Here is a 22,368-nt window from a genome sequence, read left to right as displayed (position 1 = left end):
TGTCAGGGGAAAGTCAACTGAGGTTGATCGTTGGGTGAGAGCAAAATAAATTTAGCCATAGACACAGCAGAGTGCACGGCAGAGGCTAAAGAGCAGCCCGAAGCCTCATGGGCTTCATTTACAAATGAGGAATGGAACTCATTTTGAGAAATCAATTGGGTGTCATGGAATATTTATGGGTCCCTGCTCCTGGCAAGCACTGCACTCAGCTAACGCACCCTCCTTTATAACCCGTCTGTCGAGCTGGCTCACGTCGCATGTCCCGGGCTCCTCCTCCTCACGACTACAAGCACAGTTGCTGGCTACTCTCTAAGGGAATTTTTCAGTTTTCCTTGAATGTCCCGGGATAATGGATTTGGTTCACAGCCTCAGACACCCTGGCATTTAGTTGGGTATCAGTGCTGTCTTTGTGGGTGGAGTCATCCGGGGACTGTGCTTCAGGGGCAGAAATGTGTCTCATAGAAACTGTGGAATCCATGGACTCACCAATGCAGCCCTTCTCTGTTGGACCTCTTCATGTTACAAAGGAGACCCTGGAAGGGAGAGTCACCTGCTCAAATTAGTCTTACAAGGGGACTGGCCCTTCCCTGGTCAAACTCAGGATGCAGTAACCATCACAGTCTCATCCTGTGACCATCCGTGATGGGCTGACATTCAGTGCCATGTCTCTTACAGGGCCCCTCCCTGCCCCCGTGCATATGCCAGAACGTGCTGCCGCAACTAAAACCACTCCCTTTATTTGTTACACAGCAGGTCCTCTCAAGTAGATATGAAATACTTATGAGGACATTGAGAAACGATGTGTGCTCTGTCACACTGAGCAGAGGAGGGGCCACAGCTCATCACTGTGACTTACCATATAAGCCTGACATGTGTTCTCATTTAACTCTACAACGTTATTACTTTAAAGATTATTTGAAGAGGTGAAGTATTATAAACGGGTCACAACCTACAGAAAGATAGGATGTGAGAGTTCTCTTGCGATGTGGGGCTCTGGATATGAAGACAGACTTGAAGACCAAGTTCTCTGTCTTCCTATGAAAATATACTCAGTTCAACACAAGGGTTCTTCACTGGTAACCACAGGCAGGGAGCATCTTCCTTCCTGTCTTGGAGAAAGCCAGCAATGTTTGCCTTTGAGGGAAAAACAACACGTGACTCTGCTAATTATAAACAAATAATCCTCTCTTATAACTCTGTGGGAGAATAATAAGCTTTGAGATGCAGAGTCCAAAGTACCAGAAATGAGGACAGAAATGTTAGACTCTTTAGATTAAGAAAGGCAACTCGGCATGGGGGTAGAACAGTGGGCTCTTCACCCTGGTCCTCCCATCTCTAAGATGGACAGTCATATCCAACAAGCGTTGCAGTGCCTTCCACCTGGAACACTGTGAACGTCAGAGTCAGGTGAGCAGCAGCACAACACGGTGGGTTCATGATAGGTGTCGGGGCCGCACAGACCTAACTGATTCTCCCTCCCATTTGCTTGTTGGGTAATTTTAAGTAAATTTCTTAATCTCCCTGAATCTCCCTCTTTTTTCCCCTTAAAATGGAGGGAGAGCATTAACAATCTCTGCCATGTGAGGTAATGGTGAGCTCACTAGCAGGAGAGTCCTTCCCTGCGCAGGTGCACGCAGTTTTACTCAATGGCTTATCCGAAGTCACAGCCAGTTAAAACAGAGCAAGCACCTGAAGCCAGTTCCTCTGAATTCAGTCCATTGTGCTTTAAGGACACTTAATTGCCTTCAGATAGTATTAAGGATGTCTGAAAAATCCAGCACCCATTTCTAATAAAAACTCTCAGCAAAGTGGGAATAGAGGGATCATACCTCAACATAATAAAGGCTGTATATGACAAACCCACAGCCAACATCATACTCAATGGGCAAAAACTAAAACCATTTCCCTTAAAAACAGGAACAAGACAGGGATGTCCACTTTCACCACTCTTACTCAACATAGTGCTGGAAGTCCTCACCACAGCCCATCAGACAGGAAGAAAACATAAAGGCATCCAAATTGGAAAGGAGGAAGTAAAACTGTCATTATTTGCAGATAACATGATATTGTACATAGAAAACCCTAAAGACTCCACCAAAGTACTACTAGGTTTGATAAATGAATTTGGCAAGGTAGCTGGATACAAAATTAATATCCGGAAATCGACAGCATTTTTATACACCAACAATGAACTCTCAGAAAGAGGAACTAAAAAAAATCCCATTTACCACTGCAACTAAAAAAATAAGATACTTAGGAATAAACTTAACCAAGGATGTAAAAGACCTATACTTGGAAAACTACAGAACACTGAAAAAAGAAATAGAGAAAGATATAAACAAATGAAAGAATATACCACGTTCATGGATTGGAAGAATTAATATCATTAAAATGTTCATACTTCCCAAAGCAATCTATAGATTCAATGCAATTCCTATTAAAATACCAACAGCATATTTCACAGAGCTAGAACAAATATTCCAAAAATGTATATGGAGCCAAAAAGACCCCAAATAGCTGCAGCCACCTTGAGAAAGAAGAGTGGGAGGGATCACTTTACCAGATATCAGACTTTATTACAAAGTCATTATAATCAAAACAGCCTGGTATTGGTACAACACCAGACATATAGATCAATGGAACAGAACAGAGGCCCCAGAAATAGACCCACGCCATTATGGTCGGTTAATATCTGACAAAGGAGGCAAGAGCATCCAATGGAGTAAAGACAGTCTCTTCAATAAGTGGTGCTGGGAAAATTGGACAGATACATGCAAAAAAATGAAACTAGACCACCAACTGTCACGATACACAAAAATAAACTCAAAACCGATAAAAGACTTAAATGTAAGTCGCGAAACCATAAAATCCTGTAAGAAAACATAGGCAGTAAAGTCACAGACATCCCCCGTAGTGGAATCTTCACTGATACATCTCCTAGGGCAAGAGAAACAAAAGAAAAAAAAAACGGGACTGCATCAAACTAAAAAGCTTCTGCACAGCAAAAGAAAACGGCCTCAAAATACAAAGGAACCCCACGGTCTGGGAAAACATATTTGCCAAGGATGCATCTGATAAGGGGGTAATTTCTAAAGTGTACAAAGAACTCATAGCACTCAGCAAGGGGAAGACAAACAACCCAATTTAAAAAGGGGCAAAGGACCTGAGTAGACACTTCTCCAAAAAGGACATACGGATGGCCAAGAGACATATGACAAAATGCTCAATGTCCCTAACCATCAGAGAGATGCAAGTTAAAACCACAATGAGGTGTCACTTCACTCACACCTGTCAGAATGGCTCCATCAACAAATCAACGAACGCCATGTGCTGGCGAGGGTGTGGGGAAGGGGAACCTGGTGCACTGCTGGCGGGAATGCAGACTGGGGCAGCCACTGTGGAAAACAGTATGGAGGTTCCTCAAAAAATTAAAAAGGGAGCTGCCTTTTGACCCAGTGATTCCACTCCTAGGAATGTATCCTAAGAATCCTGAAACACTAATCAGAAAGGATATGTGTACCCCGATGTTCACAGCAGCACAATTTACAATAGTTAAGATCTGCAAACAGCCCAAGTGCCCATCAGTAGATGAGTGGATAAAAAGCTGTGGGGCATTTACACCATGGAATACTACGCAGCTGTAAAGAAGAAGGATCTGGTACTCTTTGGGACAGTATGGATGGACCTGGAGAATATTATGATAAGGGAAATAAGCCAGGCAGAGAACGACAAACATCACATGATCTCACTTATATGTGGAATCTAAAGAACTTAATAAACTGATGAACAGAAATGACTCAATGACATGGAAGCATAGATGAGACTGATGAATGTTAGAGGGATGGAGGGGGGCGGGTGGGTGGAGGGGGAGAGAGTAACCAAAGAACTTATATGTAGATATGCACAACCCAAGGACACGGACAATGGTGTGGTGAGGGCCTGGCGAGGGGGTGGAAGGGGTGGAAGGGGTCAATGGGGAGAAAAAGGGACCTTTGTAATATTTTGAACAAAAATAAGTAAATAAAATTAAACTTAAAAAAAAGATGTCAGAGGTGACAGAATAAGTGTCAGAAACTTGCTGAGGGAGGCTTTGCTCCTCTTCAGCTCAGCCCGTGCGTCACATGCTCCAGTTCAGGTGTAAATGCTGCTCACCTGGACACGTGTCATTCTCCTTGCCAGCCTCCCTGACCCCATACGCACATTGTAACCCATTCTCTCCTGTGGCCAGAGCCATCTTCCCAAAGTGAATCTGAAGTGTAGGTGCTCTGTGGCTCCCTGTCAGCTACAAGTCAAGTCCAAGGTCTTTGTTGAGGTGTCTCAGGTGGCATCTCACTGGAAAAGAGACCTCATGAGTGTTGAACACAGCGGGACTTCACTGCGGGGAATTAGTCACAGAGGTGACTGCCTTGCTTAGAAGGCAGGCAGGGACAGAGGCAACCAGAGGTTGGTGCCTGGGGGGCCGTGGCACTAGCCCTGGGCCAGAGGGACAAGGGGAGGAGGAGTTGTTCCTGGCACTCAGGGACCGGGGTGACCTGGGAAGGTCAGTCCAGGGAGGGAGCCACGGAAGACAGCCAGACCACGATGCCGCAAGAAGCAGAGAAATGCCCCTGCTTTTTCCATCTCCTGCTGCTCCTACCCCACCCCTTCCCACTGGGTGGGAACCAGGTGATGCAGGAGCCTGCAGGGCCAGCTTCCTGAGTTCAGAGCAGGGCAGGGAGGATGAGGGCCAGGTCTGAGACCCGCGCCGGCCTGGTCTCTGGCCTGCGACCCGCACTGCGGCTTAGCAGACCCGTATCCCACGTCTCTGGACACGCCTCCGAATCCTCCTGCTCTCTGACGCTCCGCACCTTTAAACCACTCACCTGTCTTCCTGGAAGTTTCCTGTCCGCACCCAGGTGCTTAGCAAGCTCCCCCTCAGTTTTCCAGAGCTGCTGGTTTTATGCATCGGCTCCTCTGCAAAGAGTTTCCTGAGCGTCAGAAAAGCAGCCTTGCTGAACCAACTGGCCACGGTGCGCGGCAGTCACTTCTCACTCACGTCTGTGTCTCATTTTGAGGTCAGGCCTACATCGAGGACCCGGCGTTGAGCACAGGAGCCGGCATATCCTAGGTTCTCAACAAGTGTTCGGAGAGTGGACAAATGAAAGACGACTCTGAATTCTACGATCCAAAGTCAAAAGAATTAGGCTCATGTAAGATTAGATTTGTCTAAATGCAGTGACCACTGCATTGGTCGGCTGGGGCTGGCGTAATAAAACACCATGCGCTGGGTGGCTCAGGCAGCAGGAGTTGGTTCCTCGTCGTTCTGTGAGCTGAAGTCTAAGGTCCTGGCAGGTTGGCTTCTCCCGATGCCTCTCTCCGTGGCTTGGCAATGGCTGCCTTCCTCCCGTGTCCTCACGTGGCCTTTCCTCTCTGTGAGCATCCCTGGTGTCCCTTTCTTAGAAGGACATCAGTCATATTGGATGAGTCCCCACCCTAATGACCCCATTTGACCTTAATCACCTATTTAAAGACTGTCTCCAAATACAGTCACTCTGGATGTTGGGGCTTCAACAGGAGTTTTGGGGGAACACTGTTCAGTCCCTAACACCACTCTTCTAGGGGACATTAAAGGGACCCAGACGTGTCTTGTCAGGGAGTTTATTCTTCGAATGGAGACCTTTGGAGGCCCCCAAGCCCAAATGTTGGCATCTTCCTCTGGCTCCCCGCTGTCCACCTGACCAAGCCTCCCAGGCCCCCCTGTGCCCTGCGGCCCAAGGAGGAAAGGACCGTCCCCACTCTGTTCCGAGTTTCCCTGTCCTGCTCTTCATTATTTCCTCAGACTTTAATAATGATCTCAGCTTGAGATGGGAGAGAATAGTGAGCCGTTCGTTCCCATCAAGACACTAATTAGAAAGGCACAGTTCTGTTTTCGTGAGCTGGGCTGATGACTTAATTATCGCCAGACTGCGGAAACAACGGACGTCCCCGCGGAGGCTTCGCGGTGGCTGCAGGGTGGACGACACAGGGACTGCGCCGCATGCGGGGGACCGGGCAGCAGGCGAGGAAGGTGCGGCAGGCGGCGCGTCCGGGCTTCTGCTCCAGGCCCTGAGCTGGCTGAGTGACCCCAGGCAAACCGCTTCTCCCCGGCCCTGTTTCTTCCCAAAGAAATGCGGACGAAGTGGGTCAGACCCACCCCACTTACCTGCTGGGGGATCCCCACCGAAGGTGAGAAACCGTCGACTCGCTGGCTGTGGAAGGGACCGGGTCCGTTTTATTTCCAGTGGATCGTGAGTGAGGACCCTGCGGTTGGGTTTAATCCGAGTGGCCGTCCTTAGAAAGAGGAAGGACGTCGTTGGCTGATGAGCTTGAACCAGAGGAAATGGGTACCAGTCGGAGAGGGGAAGCCTGGCATCCAGGGAGCGCCTCCCTCACAGCACGCGCTTGCTAGTGACCCCGGTTAACCTCTTCACGGAGGCGGGAGCTGCTTTCCTTGCTTTCCAGGTGAGGACCCCAGGCTCGGGCTCTCCCTGGAGTCCCGGCCTGCAGACCTAGGTCCCTCCTCTCTGTAGGCGGCGGGTTGGTTGCAACCCACACATTTAGTCACATCCTTAAAGTCGTATCCACTCTTTTTTACATCCCATTTCTTTTCCTTCCTCCCTGTCTGGGTGGATTTATCCAGTTGCCTTTCTTCATTGATAATTTAGTAGGGGTTCATTCTGCCTTGTTTTACCATACGTTTCCTATATTTTAGAATTAAGAAATTATTTTTTAAGACTGATTTCCTAGAGTAGTTTTAGGGTCACAGGAAAATTCAGGGAAAGGTACAGAGATGTCCTATATACCCCTGCCCCACACAGGAAGAGTCTCCCCCAGTATCAGGACCCACCACCAGACTGGTACGTTTGTTACAACTGTTCAGCCTTCACTGACATCAGAATTTTGCAAAGTCAGTTTACATTTGCCTTCTCTTCAGAGCTTGGTGTCTTCTCTCCAGTATCACCTTGGACCAAGATGAGGAATTAGTTTTGGCTTTAGGGAAATTAGGTCGCGGGACACAGCCTGGTCTACTAGTTTTGCATTGGGTTCTGGGAACAAACCCAGCTAATAAAACTGTCCTCTGCTTTGTCAGGAGGGTTGCGTGCATATGTTGTTCCTGGGAGCGCTGCAGGGTGTGGTGATATGATCCGGCAGGACGAGCAATCTCCCTGACCCTCTTAATAAAATATCACTTCATAGCACCCCTGTTTACCTCGACTTGTAACAACAGTCTGAAGTCAGACACACACAGGCTCAACCCAGGCTCTGGCCCTTGCTAAGCTCGGCTCCTGTCCTAGTGCTGCCTTTTCCAGTCCTGTGACTGGGGGCAAGTTGGCCTGCAGCCCAGGTCTTCGGTTTTCTTATCTCCAAAATGAGCATCAAAATACCTGATCAGTTGATGCCAATGTTCTACAACTGAGATAATGCATAAGAAATGCTTTCTTAGTCCCAAAGTTGTACTCTCATGTGTAAGAAAGTCAGGCTTCATATCGGGTTTTAGATTTAGAAACAATTAGAGGACCTATTGTTGAAATCAAGCCATTTTTTTTGGTCAATGAGGAAAAAAAGAATACGGAAAATAATAGTCAATTCAAAAGGCCAGATTTGTACTGAGCTGATTTTTAAAAATAGTGTGTGCTGCCTACCTGGGTGTGGCTAGGATCCAGAAGATCCAGGTTTGATTCCCAGTCAGGGCACATGCCTGGGCTGTGGGCTAGATCCCCAGCAAGGGGCGTGCGGGAGGCAGCCGATCAATGACTCATCATTGATGTTTCTGTCTCTCTCTCCCTCCCCCTTCCTCTCTCTGAAATCAAGAGATATATTTAAAAAATGAAAATAAAAAAATAAAAATAGTGTATGCTAACCACCTGTGTTAGTACAAGGTGGAAGAGCAGAACAAAATAAGTGTATTTTAAGTTAAATTCTAAGATAGCTGAGGTAATTAACAAAAGGAGTAATTTACAAAAATCTCCTCAGGGTTATGTTTCACTGCTCTGTATAGTTGTCTAAAACATGTTCCTCAAACTTTACCATCTGTATGAATGGAGAGGTCGTTTCAGATGGGTAAAGACAGTTTAGGAAGAAAACAATTGGCAGAAGGGGCCTTTATGTCTTTTTCACTGAATGACAGGAAATCAACACAGAAACTGCACGAGTGATGGGAGAGCCCATCATGGTCTTTCCAAGAACTCTGCTTCCCCCTCCCCAGTGAGAATAAGTTGTTCCTTTAGGTCTCAGGGTCAGAGACTATGGGTCACTAAGAGAGAGCAGCTGCAAATCAGAATCGGACTCAGCAGTGCGTTTATCTCCAAGTGATTTGTTTGTGGTTTATCTTTAATTAAAGTTACCTTGTTCTTAAAGGAGAGTCCCACGTCTGATTTCGTATTCTCTCCCTAGGGAATGAGAGTTAGTGTCACCATCAGCACCATCAGTGATAACGATTATCATCTGTATCAATTACCTACTTCAGCACAACAAATGACCTCAAATGTAGTGGCTTCAGCAAGAACAAATATTAATTAAATCTTGTGATTTCCGTGAGTAGGCCATGTGGACATGACTTAGCTGGGTGGGTCTGGCTTGGGGTCCGTCATGGGTTGCAGTTCAGATGTGGGCTGGGGCTGCAGTTCTCTAAAGACTTGGATTGAGGGTCCATTTCTACAGCGGTTCACTCACACGCTGGCACGTTGGTGCTGGCTGTTGGTGGGAGGCCTCAGTTCCTCGCCGTGTTGATCTCTTCACACAGCTGCTTGAGCATCCTCGTGACCCGGGGCAACCTTCTCTGCAGTGGGCATTCCTAGAGAGCAAGGGAGGCTGTGCTGTCTTTCATGTCCCAACCTTGGAAGCCACACAGGTTCATTTCAACACTTTCCGATGTTTACATGGGTCAGTCCTATTTAATGTGGAAGAAGTCTCTCCAGGGACTTGAAAGCCAGGTAGCATGGATCATTGGGGGCCACTATGGAGGCTGTCACCTCATCAGCATCATACATTTCTGAATGAAGGAATGACTTAAGAAATGAGAAATATGCAGCCATTTAAGAAAATGCTCTCAGCATAGATTTTCTTAGAGGGGAAGATTACATTTGTAGATGCTCTTCCTTCACTTTTCACATGCCATTCTTTAGTTTTTAGTAGGAAATAAGCAACAACAATTTCTATCTAAACTTAATATCAGTTAACAGGGTGATTACAAGATAGTAGCTAGTCTCATATGATAATTGATGATAATTGCTTCCTGCTTTAATTGGCAGATAAACAAGACTATGCCATAAGAATCCAAACATCCCCTCAAAAAGGAAAAGAAAATCAAAGAAGAAAATCTGTTAAATTAATTTGTAAGCTGATAAGGAACTGACAGGTCCAGCCCACACATCTACAAGTCGTCAAAGTGGCAGCTGGCCAGGCCGGCGCTTCCTGGGAGTTGGCGAGGATCGTGGTGGGTGGGAGTGAGAGCTCGGGGCTGCTGGCATCCGCTCCAGGATGCTGCTGAGATGTGTGCCGATGCCCAGCCGTCCGCCACAGTTGTGCTGGTGTGCTGAGGTGTGAGAGACCAAAGCAGGCTCATCAGGGAAAGACGGGATGATGTCTCTTCTCCATTGCTTCTTGTGCCTTCTAGAAAGATGGGTTCAGAGCAACATGGGGAAGGGATAAAGGCTAGTGTTGTTTGGAGGTGAAGCTCTCTGGACGTCTGTACCATAGCGTCTGAACGCTAAGGGGAAGCACGCCAAGGAAGGCTCCTGGTTCAGGTGGGCAGGTTAGCCTACCTGTTAGCGAGGGAAGGGGGCCAGCGGTGAACCCCTAGACACCGATGGCAGGTGGAGATCAGTTAATATCAGCATGTCCAAATACAGAGGAAGCAGGAGAAGGTGTAGAAGAAAGAGATATTATCCAACACTGGGGACTTAGAAACTCTGCGGGAGACAACATCTTGGGGGCACCTAGCAAACACATCTGTCCTCTCTGCGCCCTTGAAGACATGGGCCTCAGTAACATCAACGGCAGTGGGCACTAGAGGAAAAATACCCTCAGCAGTTGGCATCTGGGATCTAGGTACTTCCAACCAGGCAGCAGCGACAAGCACGGACACGGGGACAGAGCTGCTCACAGGGCCGCAGAGGGGGTCTTACAGCCACCAGCCTGGGTGCTGATTGCCCTCTATGCCAGCAGTGCGGGCCCTTAGGGCCCGGAGGGAAACAGCAATGGGGGTTTTTGAAGATGCAGGAGGGGAAGGGAAGGCTCCTCGAGTAAGATGTCACCTCCAGGAATGTCTCTGTTGTAAAATTTGAACTTTGCTAGATGGGCTATAGCCTGTCCAATAGCAGCCTCTGGAAAATGAAGGGAGCGCAGGCGCCCGCGGAGGCGGTGCAGGTGCCCCAAGGTGGCTCTGCAGCGCCGCCCTCTGCGGAAGAGCCTTCCCGGGTGCGTTTACTTTCACAGGCTCCGCACCTGGCCACACCCGTCATTATTACACTGAGCAATAACTCAGCCAAGAAGATTAAAAAAAAAAAAAAAAAAAATCCCATTTTTTCTCCACTTTCCTTCCTCAGTTTCATATTTGGTGGCTATGACTCTTAAAAGCAGCATTGTTCTAGGCAAAGCTGGCTTGGAATCGGGAATTTGTTTGCCAAGTTTCGTGGGCGTGGGGTGAGGATTGTGAGAATCTTAGGCATCCTGTTGACAGTTGGGACTCTCAATGAATGATGCGCGGTTCTACTGGCCCCTTACTCACGGAACTCTGGGCTTGAGGGGCCCTGGCCCGCTCTCTCCTCTCTTTGGGGTACAGTTGCAAAGATAAAGCATTCCTGCATGGGCCCTTTGTTTGGTAAAGTGCATTGGGTGGTGAGGGGCTGTCTTTTGGAGGGAGGGCAGCTTCAATCCAGCACAGTGTCATAAGCTTGTCTGGTCGCACAGTTAAGCCATGTCCTCCTTCCTAATTTTCACTGGCAATAAAGCTGGCCTTGGGATTCCACCTGTCTGGCTCCATATGACCATAGGTCAGTCAGTTTGAACTTGAGGGCTGTTATTTTTGACCCCGTCAAACCATGACTGCAGACCGGGTTGGCATCCTGGCCCTCCTGCTCCCAGGTCTGTGTAGTGTTGAGAAGTTTGTGTGGTTTCTTCGGGCTTTAATTTCCTGCCCGTCAAGAAGGAGTAATAATTACCTCTTGATAGTAGCGTTGTGAGAATTAGGCATGATAGTGGCTGTAAAATGCTTTGTCCAACACCTGGCCCAAGGTAAGGACTCAACAAATTATATCTTTTATTATTATGACAAATTTTTTAGGGTTACCTTATATCATGTGTGCTGTTTATATATGTGCTGGGAAATAATTAGCTTTTACCTTTCTGTGGGGTTATCCATGGCGACACATAATGATCAGTACCTGTGTTATCTGCAAGTACCAGAAATAAAAATTCAATGCTGGCAGCGACAGCAGGCTCAGGAAGATGTGGAAAGAGCCGCGCGGTGCGCAGTGCTCAGTGCTGAGATCCCGCTCAAAGGCTGGACTGGAGTGTGCCGCTCGGGCTCAGAGCAGCGCTGGGCAGTTCCTTCTGTCCCCCTTCGCTATCGTTGCTGCCCCACCACCACATCTGACTCCACACACATGCGTACTCAGGTTATTTGTGGAGAGAGACTGATGGTGTTGACGTGGACTTGGGTCCATTTCCCCACTTAAGCACATGGGGTCTGGAAGAAGGGGGAAGGAGACGCCAGCCTGCTGTCCTGAGAACCAGGGCCTTGCGAGGGCTGCTGACCACATTCGGGTGGGAGCTGGAGAGAGAGAAGGCGGGGGATGTCTGGAACGCTGACCGGTTGGATTGACACATTCTGCCATAGCTGCGAAAGGTTGGGCCGAGACTCACCCTTTCCACCCACAAGGGGCAGGAAGGTTATGTTCCCTCCCTCCAGTGAGCATTAGCGGGGAGAGGTGCCTCAGCCCAGGGAAGGGGCGTGTGTTTATCCCGGATGGAAGTATAGGGGTGGGGTTCACAATTAAGAGCCTGCGTAATGAATTGCTGTGGCTGGGTGTCTGGGATATGGAGTCAGAGATGTGGGTGGTGTATTGTTGCTACTACTCTGAGACTACTGTTTGCATAATTGAGCAATAAAGCAAATGGATAATTCTCAGATGTCACCATACTATCTTTTAAAACCTCATTGAAAACTTGGATTCTCAGCAGGTAAGAAAAGAGGTACTAACATAAGTTAAGAAGTTTAAGGAAACACCTGAAGCTTGGAATTTAAGTAGAAACCCTCAATATGTGTTTAAACAAATATGTTTTATTTTTTATTTTTTTAAATATTTCCTAACCTAGTCCTTTGAAAAGGCAGAGAAGTAGTCACCTCTCTGGTGGCAATGAGCATTCCCAGTGCCCACACTGTGCTTTCAGATACTGTTTCTCACTGAGAGGAAGCAGAGCTTGGAAATGTTCAAGGTGAGCCTTAAGCATATTTCCAATGAGAGGGCAAGGATGTCACGTCTGAAGGACATGGGACCCAACCTGAAGTGGCTCCTGCTGGCCAGAGATGAGAGTTTGAGCAATAGTGGGGAACAGCCATGGAATGAGACGCCCAATATGTTTAACTTCTGGATTTCCAGGATCACAGACTGAAAACCTGAGCAGGTCACATGTTCGATGTCAGTGAATCAACTCATTGAAGAATGATACCGGAAGAGATTCAGACATTCACCCTGCCTTTTCCCTGTGACAGAGTCAGTGAGTTACCAGGTAGTGATGGGAAGTCCTTGTGCATGAAACTAGCCCAGCTAACCCACGAGAACAGCATGTCACCTGTTCCTCAGACCGTGACTGACCGCGGCCCCGGACGCCCGCGGCTGCTGATACAGTGAGACGCTGTGTCCACTGAAGACAGAGCACAGGGTCACCTGCGGGGCCTTCTTGCCCAAACCGCCCAATCTGAGTCTGCTCAAGATTTCAGATCAGCTGTAATTTACAGAAAACACAGACGACGGGGGAGAAGACAAGAGAGTGAACATCATGGGGCAGGGCTATCAAAACCCAGGAAGCCTAGTCATGATCAAAAAGCATTCAAAATACAGGCAAAATGGGAAAATGGGTTTAGTCATGTACTTAAGCCATCATTTTTGACAGTAACGGAAACCTATGAAACCAGAATAGTCTTGGAAAAAATCCAGAATCTAAGTTTTTCAGATAAATTAGTACTTGGCTTTCTAGAGGAATACTGGCGCTTGATGGTTTTTAATACTAGGCCACGTCCCTATAGAAAAGGTATGAAATGTGGGTGGAAGATTTCATAGGTGAAAGATTTGTCACAAAACATAATTTTTCCATAGTGTGTCCTACTTTCTCAAACGGAACATTTTGTTCATTGATTTTCATGCTTCTCAGGAATTACATGTAGAAAGTCAACATAATTAATCCCTTTTCATGGTTGTAGAAACTGAGCGCCCTGTCAGATGTGCCCCAAACCACGCGGGCAGACCCTGCCCCTGACCCCCGGTCCAGCCCGTAACTCTGATGCTGCGGTGGCCCGGGAGCCGTCGCTGACCCTGCTCACCATCCTCCTCACCCCGGACCCCACACTGTCTGATCCAGGGAGCAGCTCGCTGGGACAGTCCCTGGTCTGTTCTGGTCCCGCTCCACCCGAAACCATCGCGGTGAAGAAGGAATTAGTCCAGCAGGAAGGAGAGAGGAAGGAAGGGGGGGGGGGAAGAAGAGAGGAGGGAAGTGGGGAGGAAGGAAGGAGAGAGGAGGGAAGTGGGGAGGAAGGAAGGAGAGAGGAAGGATATGGGGAGGAAGGAGAGAGGAAGGGAGAGAGAAAGGGAGGAAGAGAGGAAGGGAGAGAGGGGGGAAAAAGGGAGGAAGGGAGGGGGAAGGAAGGAGAGAGGAAGGAGGGAGGAAGGACAGGGAAACATGTACCAGGCATTGAGGAAGACACATTTACAAATATTGCACTTTTACAAATACGTGCTTTTTCATATATTGGCAAAGACCTGTACAGGACTTGACTTGACTGTCTCCATTTCATAGCCGAGGGGACTGAGCTCAGGGTTGAGCAAGCTGCCGAGAGCCGCAGGGCCGGGAGGCAGCAGAGTCAGGATTTGAACCCAGCGAACGCCCTCCCTTCGACCCGGCTCGCAGCCTTCTACCCGGGCTCTCGGGACCTCCCAGCCAGCCTGTGCCCAGCCCTGCGGCCGGCACCCACGGCCGTGCCCTGCTGTGCTCCCCCCGCCGCAGCCTGGCAGCGCGAGCTGTTCGGAAAGGGATTTGTCAGGCGGCGCTCCTGGGCTGACAGCGGGCAGCTTCTGCTGGCGTCTGTCTGGGAACCAGGCCTCACAGATGGGAAGACTCGCTGCAACCTTGAACATTAAATAAGAAAGTTAATGATTCAAACGAGAGAGAGGAAGCCAGCGCTGCCGCGGAGCCTCGCACCACGGCCCTTCAAGCGAGACGGGACAGCGGGGTGGGCCCGCACCTGCCCCTCCCTGCCCCTCACGCCCAGGGGACACAGGGACTCCACGGCCAGGTGCCTGATCTCGTGACTCCAGCTGCCCACTTGGGGAAAAGGCCACTGACTGCTGCAGCAAGCCACCCTCTCACCACTCGTAAGCAAGAAATAGCTTTTGAGATTTCATCCCAGGACTAATGAGCAACATGCGTAACACACGTGCTCACTGTCTCATAGAGGACGCCCCCCCGGCTGGCGTGGCTGTCATTAAAATTATGGCTTTGCTAATTATTGTAATAAGTTAACTCACAGCCACGTAAAGCTTTATAGCTTATATGGTGTTCTCACAAACATCGCATTTTATCTTCATTGAAATTCTGTGAGATAGAACTTTAAAAAATACTGTTTTAAATAATAAAACTGCAGATCAGAGAGGTGAAGAGATTTACCCAAGGCAGTGGAATGAAGGCAGGAGACAGACCAGGCTTAGAAGTGAGGTTACCTGACTCCAAATCCATACAAAAAGGTGCTGGCAGGCTTATTGGTTATCTGAGTGATTATTTGGAAGTAATTATAAATGAATTTTCTTTAGAAGAATTTCTTTCTTCCAACTTCACCGCTGACCTGTAAAACAGTTTGGGGGCGGCGCTCTCCCTGCTGCCAGGTGCCCATTACCCTGCTCTCCCCTCCAGCTGTAGCTGCAACACTGCCCCCCCCCCCCATGCTTCTAGATTCATAGTCTCGGCCTCCGAAAAGCCTCTGTGAGGTGAGTGTGGCAAGGGATTTGATTTTCACTTAATAGAGGAAGAAACTGGAGCAGAGACAGGCTAAAACAGTTGTCCCAAAGAGGCACATTTACTGCGGTAGAATCGAGACAGCGACAGTGCGCTCCTCGCCCAACCTCAGGACCACAGTTTCGTTCAGGATCTCACCCTCTCTGGTGGCTCTTGAGGAAACTCTCTGTTCACAGACTTTCCCATCTACGCAGTAGCCACACCGTCGTCCATCCCAAACGAAAGGTGTCCGTAGAAGAAAAGGCCAAATTGACCTCTTAAAAAGAGAAATTCTCCGTGGAGTGAGGAAACCGAACACGTCGGCTGGGAACACTGCTTAACCTGTGGGCACCTCAGTGTCCACGCCTGCGAACTGGGGGAGCGAGGGCATGGGCTTCCCAGCGTCATCGCGACCACAGACGGCGCCGGGCCCGCAGTGGCCACGCGGGAAAGTGTTTGTCATCACCTGCCAGGTGCTCACATACGGCAGCTGTCTCCCTCCTTCCAGTTAGGAAGCCTCCAGAGACAGACCATGAGGCCTGCCCACCTGCTGGTCCTCAGGACGCCCTCGGGGGCATCCTGGAAACTCTCCTGCTCTCAGCAGATGGCCGCACCTCCCAGAGCTGGCTCCAACCCATCTGGTTCCAGAGGTGTCCCCTAAAAGTCCCCACGATTAACCCTCTCCTGCCTGGTGTGGAGGTGAGCCCAGACCGTTCAATTCTCAGCTTTTTGCTGGTCATTAACTGCTTGCCACGTGCGAGGAATGCCTCTTCACCTTGCGCCTCATTGGAATGAGAAATTTGGGAGGCAGTAAACCAGCCTCTCCTCTAATGGAGCCAGATTTCGCACTTTTTTTTTTTAAGGGTTCTTACAAAGAAAGCTATTACAGATTTGGAGAGATTGATTTTATTTAAAGCCGAATATGTATGAAAGCTGGCAGAGCGGTTATGACATAAATTACTTTGATATATTGAGTGTGAAGGCAAATGCAATTTCTCTCCCCGTTTAGCTCTCTGTGTTCAGCAGCGGATGCTGATTTATCTTTGTGCCCATCTCAGTCTGATGGAGGCTGCTCTGTGCTCTAGGGGAGAGGGGACAGATGGCCTGTGTTGGAGGGACCCGCAGGAGGTCGACAGAAAGTGAAAGAGGAGAGACAGAGACCCCTTCTCCAGTCTCAGGGTCCTCAAATGATACTCCCTGGCCTGCACCCCCTCCCAGCTTAGCCTGGCCCACTGTGGACGGAAATGCACGGCTAAGGAAAGAAACACCTCGTGAAAATCAATAAGCAGTTTACTGTGTAGTTATCTGAGCTCAATTTTTGTATAGCAAACTATAATTGCATATAATACATATCAAACCCTCCTCATTGAGAAACAGATAAAGAATATATTCCATTATAACCTCATTTTCACTATTTTTTTCCCCATAAATCCTCTTTGGATGCTTCTAGTTCCCACCATAGGCACGGACGGTGTCCTCTCTTGAGTCAGCGCCTTGCTCCCCTTGTTGCTGTTTTGAGAAAGTGATTCGTCTTTGCTCAGGGCGATTCTGAACGTTTTCCTCAGGTCTCTGCCTCCAGCACCATGTGCTGCCGTCCCCAATATGCCCTGCAAATTTCTGATTTTCCAGCTTGATTCCTGAAAACAAAACATTGAAAGTTTGGATTAAAGGAAGCTTAAGGAGATGCTATTGTTGCAGGACTTCTCAGAGCTTTTCGTGCACTGCTGTGCTTTGTGCATCGCTGAGAGGGATACGATGGTCCACTTCCCAAACTTTTGACAAGGGATACATTCTACACAGCACCTTGCAGTGACCACTCTGCTCACCTGCGAGATTTCACCTCTTTCACAAGGGTTTGCTAGGCCTTGCCCAGGAGAACCTTGCTCTCAGCTAGACTCTCCGTCTGGCTGTCCCACATCCTATTCTGAGTTGTAGCTGCACAGAATTTATCACTATCTTGAGCATATTCTACCCCTATCCTCCCCCACGCCCTCACACAGCACACATGGTTTTTCTTTTCTGAAAATCACTTCTCCTCCTCCTGCTTCTGGCAAATTCCGATGTCTTTGACATCTTTTAGAACCTAGCTCTGCGGTCCCTCTTCAGTGAAGCCTCCCCAGGAGGAGTTATGATGACTTCCTGGTTGTCAACTGCACCTTCAGAGACAGACGGACACAGGACAGGTGGGACAAGCTAGGTGGGCATTCAATATCACAGCAGAAGCAGAGCATTACTGGGGCAGTGAAACTTCGGTAAAATAGCGAGTTAAAACAAAACAAGAAATCCTTCTGTCTCTGAGGATACTTTCTGAGTTTAGAAAACATTTTGGAAAGCCACCGAGGTAAAAGGCATTTTGGAAAAACAATAAATGGCCAGTAAGCTGTCTGCAAAGGGAGCTGAGTGTGTTTCTATGTTAAAGACCTTTGTTTGCCTGGCTGGCTGGGGTTTGAATTGCTCAAGGCAGGAGGAGCAGAAGCCACCAAATCAACCCTCCCCGAGAACATTCCTCCAAATGAAAGTTAGGCACCGCCAGTGTGTATCAGTGTCCAAGATGGCTCATCAGGTGCCTCCTCGAGGAGGGGCGTGAGAGACTCGGACCTTTCTGGAACCTCCCGTTTGCTGAATTCAACCAGCCAGCTTGCCAAGAAGTCTAGTCAATGCAGTCTGCAGAGATCAGCATTTTAGGCCACGGAGCAACACACCAAAGCAGGGCAGAGAAGGTGCGGGGCGGTGGACAGACAGTGGAGAGGGGCCGCCTGCCTTTCTTAGAGGTGAGGCCAGTGTATGCCCCCACATCAATACGTGAATATGCTCATGAACCCCTTTCCTCCCGACACTGTGCCAACCAAAGGATTGAACCTTTTCCTGTCGATAGCTGAGAAACGTGTCAGTGTTCTTTAGATTGCTTTTTAATTTTTTATATGTGAGTTAATGACGTGTTTGGATATTTTAAGAGCTATTTATATTTTGATTCTTTGAACATCAGTAATTTCACATCCTTTGCCCATATTTTCCATTGAAGGGCCTTTTTATTGACTTCCAGTGCTCTTTATATATTAAGATAACGGACCTCTTATTTCTGCCCCTAATTTTACAGATCTTTTAGTGAATCTTCTGCTTTTTGCATTATGTCTTTTTTCCCCTGTGCAGACTTTGTGTTGTCAAACTTGTCAGACTTTCAGGGAGTCTGGATTTTCATGCCATACTTATGCCTTTTGTGCATTGACATATGTATGCAACTGTGTGATTAAAAATAAGTCACGAACCATCTGAAGTTTATTTAGTACAAGGTTTGAGATATTTGACTCCAAATCATTACCATTGTTTCTAACACAGTTTTGGATAATCCCTTTTTATTTCCTGATTTGTAATTTCACTTTTATCAAACACCGGCTTCGGACACATTGGGTTTAATTCCAGGCATGACGCTGGCCCAGTGCTGCCTGTCTGTTCTCTGCAGTAGCCACTCTGCTTGATGACCTTGTTTGGGAGGCACAGTTCGTCTTACCTGACCCATAACTGATGTTTATTTATGTTCTTTGTACCATTATTGCATGAACTTGTTAGCTCTACTTCAAATTAATTGTGAAATCTGGTATTGTTCTTGAAATCACAAAGAAGAGGGAAGGCAAACACTCGGATCCTTTTTTGTTTACTTACATGATTTTTAGTATTTTGGAGGAATCTTTATTTTCAGACACTTGTCACATCCTTGATTTTATTAATTACCACTTAGTTTAATTAAGAAAATAAATGAGATTTTCGGCAACAACTAACACTTTTGTAACAATTGTTGATGCCTGTGTTCACGTGAGCACTGGAGAATGATCTGTGTTTATGGAAGCCCAGCATTTCAGAGCCCTAATCCTAGAACAGAATCGAATTCTTAGCCTGACAGGCTTGGAATCCAAGTACCAGCGATGTGCTTAATGGCCGAGTGATCTTCAGTGTCATGTTTTACTTCGTCTGGGTCCCTTTTTAATAAAATGGAGATGATACTATATAATAAGAGGATTATCATGCACCATAAAGTTAGGTTCAAGTCTCAGGCTTGGCCTTTAGTTATTTGTGACCTTGGGAAAGTCCTTTAAACTCTCTCAGTCTGTTTCCTCATCAATAAACTTGGAGATGGCAATTTGGAATAATAATCCTCTCCTAAGTTGGCTATAAAGGATTAATATGTGTAGCTGCTTTTTCTAATATACCTTGCAAAGTATAATTTATGTTGGTGTTAATAGACCTGGTTACTGAGGAAGGAGAGAAGAAGGCAGGGGTGTGGAGGAGGGGGGGGGTTCTTGGTTTTCCATCCGCTAAGGAAAGCAATGTTTTTGGATGTCGCATCAGACACTTGCTCCCTTGCCCTCAGCCACCAGACCAATTCTGCCCTGCTGCACAGGTAATCACTTGCTTGATTGGACTCGGTCACATCTTCAATCTGGTTAAACTACATAGCACAACAAGACCAGCTCCAGGAAAGGGTCACCGAGGCCCTTGGGCTGAGGGAACGTGCTTGTGGGTGGTGATGTCCCGTCCATGCGCAGTGAGCTTCCTCCGGATGCTCTGCCCTCTTGGAGCCGATGAAGACACTCGAGCGACGTGTTGGCCACTGTCCAAGTTGACGCCCTCACCTCTGGCGATGCCTCTCCGGCTGGCCGGCCTTTAAGGAGTTGAGTGAAACCGTGGAGGAACCCAACATTCAATTAAGAAAGAAAGTTGCCAAGGGATCTTTTCTAGCCTAGAAAATAAACCATGCCTGATAATTTCCTTCTTTTTCTCCAAGCTGTATAAAAGGTTAGAAAAAAAGAAACCTAAAAAAAGACATCACATTTCAAATTGTAGCTCTGTTGGCTGCATCATTGAGTATAAATGGGTTGCAATAAAAACACTTTAATTAGGATAAAAATAGCAAAAAAAGCGAAATTTCAAGTTCATTTTGGCTGTCCCCAAAGGGTAAACAGCAATATATGTAAACGTTGTGCCTGCAGTTACATGTTATATTTAAGTATAACTCGGGACAACTAACTCATTTATCTCTAAAAAATGCCAAAGAGCCGGCCGGGTGTGGCTCAGCAGTTGAGCATCGACCTAGGATCCAGGTGATCGGGTTCGATTCCCAGTGAGGGCACAGGCCCAGGTTGCGGGCTCGATCCCTAGTCCTGGGCGTGCGGGAGACAGCCGATAAATGACTCTCTCATCATTGATGTTTCTCTCTCTCTCTCCCTCTCCCTCTCTCTGAAATCAATAAAGATATATTTAAAAAAAATAAAAATAAAAAAATGAAAAATGCCAAAGAAGGATCTACATAGAGAACCAAGTTAGCATTTCCGTCGCGGGCAGCCCTCCTCCTGGTGGTGACACTCACAAAGGCCCATAAAAGTGACATCATGCAGGTCATAGTTATAGTCTGTCAGCATCCCGAGGAGCAAAATGGTTGAGTTTAAGGCAAACTGCCCTGTTTACCGCTGCCCTGTCCTTTGTCCCCGGACTCTGAGCGCCGAGCGGTTCCCCTGACACTTTTGCAGTAATTAAAGTTTGCGCGGGGGCGGAGGGCTCACTGAGGCCTGAAGCTCCCCCAGTCCCACGGTCACGTGCACTTTCTAGTGTGAGTCCAGCGACCAGCAGGGCTGGAGCTGGGGGAGAGCAGCCTGCAGTGGAAAGTGATGTTTCAGGGATGTTTCCAGTTGCAGCTGTCCTTGGCCACCGGGACTCAGAGGGCCAGGCCTGTCACTGGTGGGCATGGAAATTCTTGGGCTCAGCGCACTATGCCCACAGGATGTTACCTGCAGGTATTGAAAAGAAAAACACTGCTGAGTTAAAATTTCCCATTTCCGGGCTTTACCCCCTTTGAGAAATCAGAAGAGTCCCCTCTTTCCTCTCTGTGGTGAGACTACAGTGAGGTTCCGGAAGAAGCCCTCGGGGGTCATGGGAGGCCTCCCCGCGGGTGAGCCTTCACCCGTACCCTGCCGCCGTCCCTGCTGGAAGGTGCCTGTCGAGGGCTTCCCCGCGACTGAACGGCTGCGCTCCTCCTTCGCCCGTCCAGCGGAGACCAGGACAGCAGGCCACACTGCCGGGAGCCACAGGCCTTCAGGCCACCCCGGCTGTCACTGGGATCTACGCCGAGAGCCTGTCATCGCAGGCCCAGAAGTGCTGCCCTTCGGGGGCCGTAGCCCTGCGCCGCCTGCTGGCGTCTGAGCAGCGGGGTGAGCACTGCAGTGTGTGTGCCGCTGAACTGCAGGAGCCTGTGGGACGCCCCCAGTTTGGAGTGGCTGGAGGCAAGCCGGCGGGGGTTGGGTTGGCAGGGACGGGGTGAAGGAGATGAGGACCAAGGGTCTGGGTCACAGTGGCCGGGGGCCAAAGGAAGCCAAAGCGGCTGATGGCTCCCTCCCTCCGTGCCCTCTCCGCCTGCAGTTTCCATCCTGGTGCTTTCCAGCTTTGGTTTCTCTTGTACAAGCTGCCTTTATGTCACCGTGAGACCTTGAGCGGGGAACAATGATTATTTTCCTTTCTGTCCCAAAGGCCGGCACAGTGCCTGGCTCAGTAGAACACCATGCAGCGTAGTCATTGAGATATTAAGGGCAAGGACAGAGGAATCAAATAGACTGGGTTTGAGTCCTGGTCTCTCTCTGCCTTCCAGGACCTTCCTAACTTACTGCCCGAACACAGGAATATTAATAATAACATAACAATAATAAATTCTTCTCATTATTACTAACATCTATTCAGTGTCAACTGTGTGCCAGGCATTGATAAACTTTTTATGTGCATTATCTCATTTAATTCTCTTAGAAAATTTGTATCGTGGGTAGGATTTTATTTTCATAATTCGGTTGATAAGTATAATGCATACGTAATGTAACTCATTTAAATGATTATAACTGACCCATATTTATTGACAGATGAACAAAACACCTGAATTGTTGTTTGTTTTCCATCTTAGTCTGAGCGAGAAAGTTAATGCTGACGCCAGATGTGCAGAACCTAAAGTGTCCCCATGCCTTCATTCTCTGATACTGTGGAATTATCCCCAGACTTAGGCTTGAATCAGCAATAAATATTTATTACCTCACACAGTTTTTGTGGGTCAGAAATCCAGGAACAGTTTAGCTGGAGCTTCTGGCTCAGGATCTCTCATGAAATCGTATC

Source organism: Miniopterus natalensis, chromosome 16 (assembly GCF_054644295.1).
Source record: "Miniopterus natalensis isolate mMinNat1 chromosome 16, mMinNat1.hap1, whole genome shotgun sequence".
In the NCBI taxonomy this organism is placed as follows: domain Eukaryota; kingdom Metazoa; phylum Chordata; class Mammalia; order Chiroptera; family Miniopteridae; genus Miniopterus; species Miniopterus natalensis.
This window is presented reverse-complemented; position numbering follows the sequence as displayed.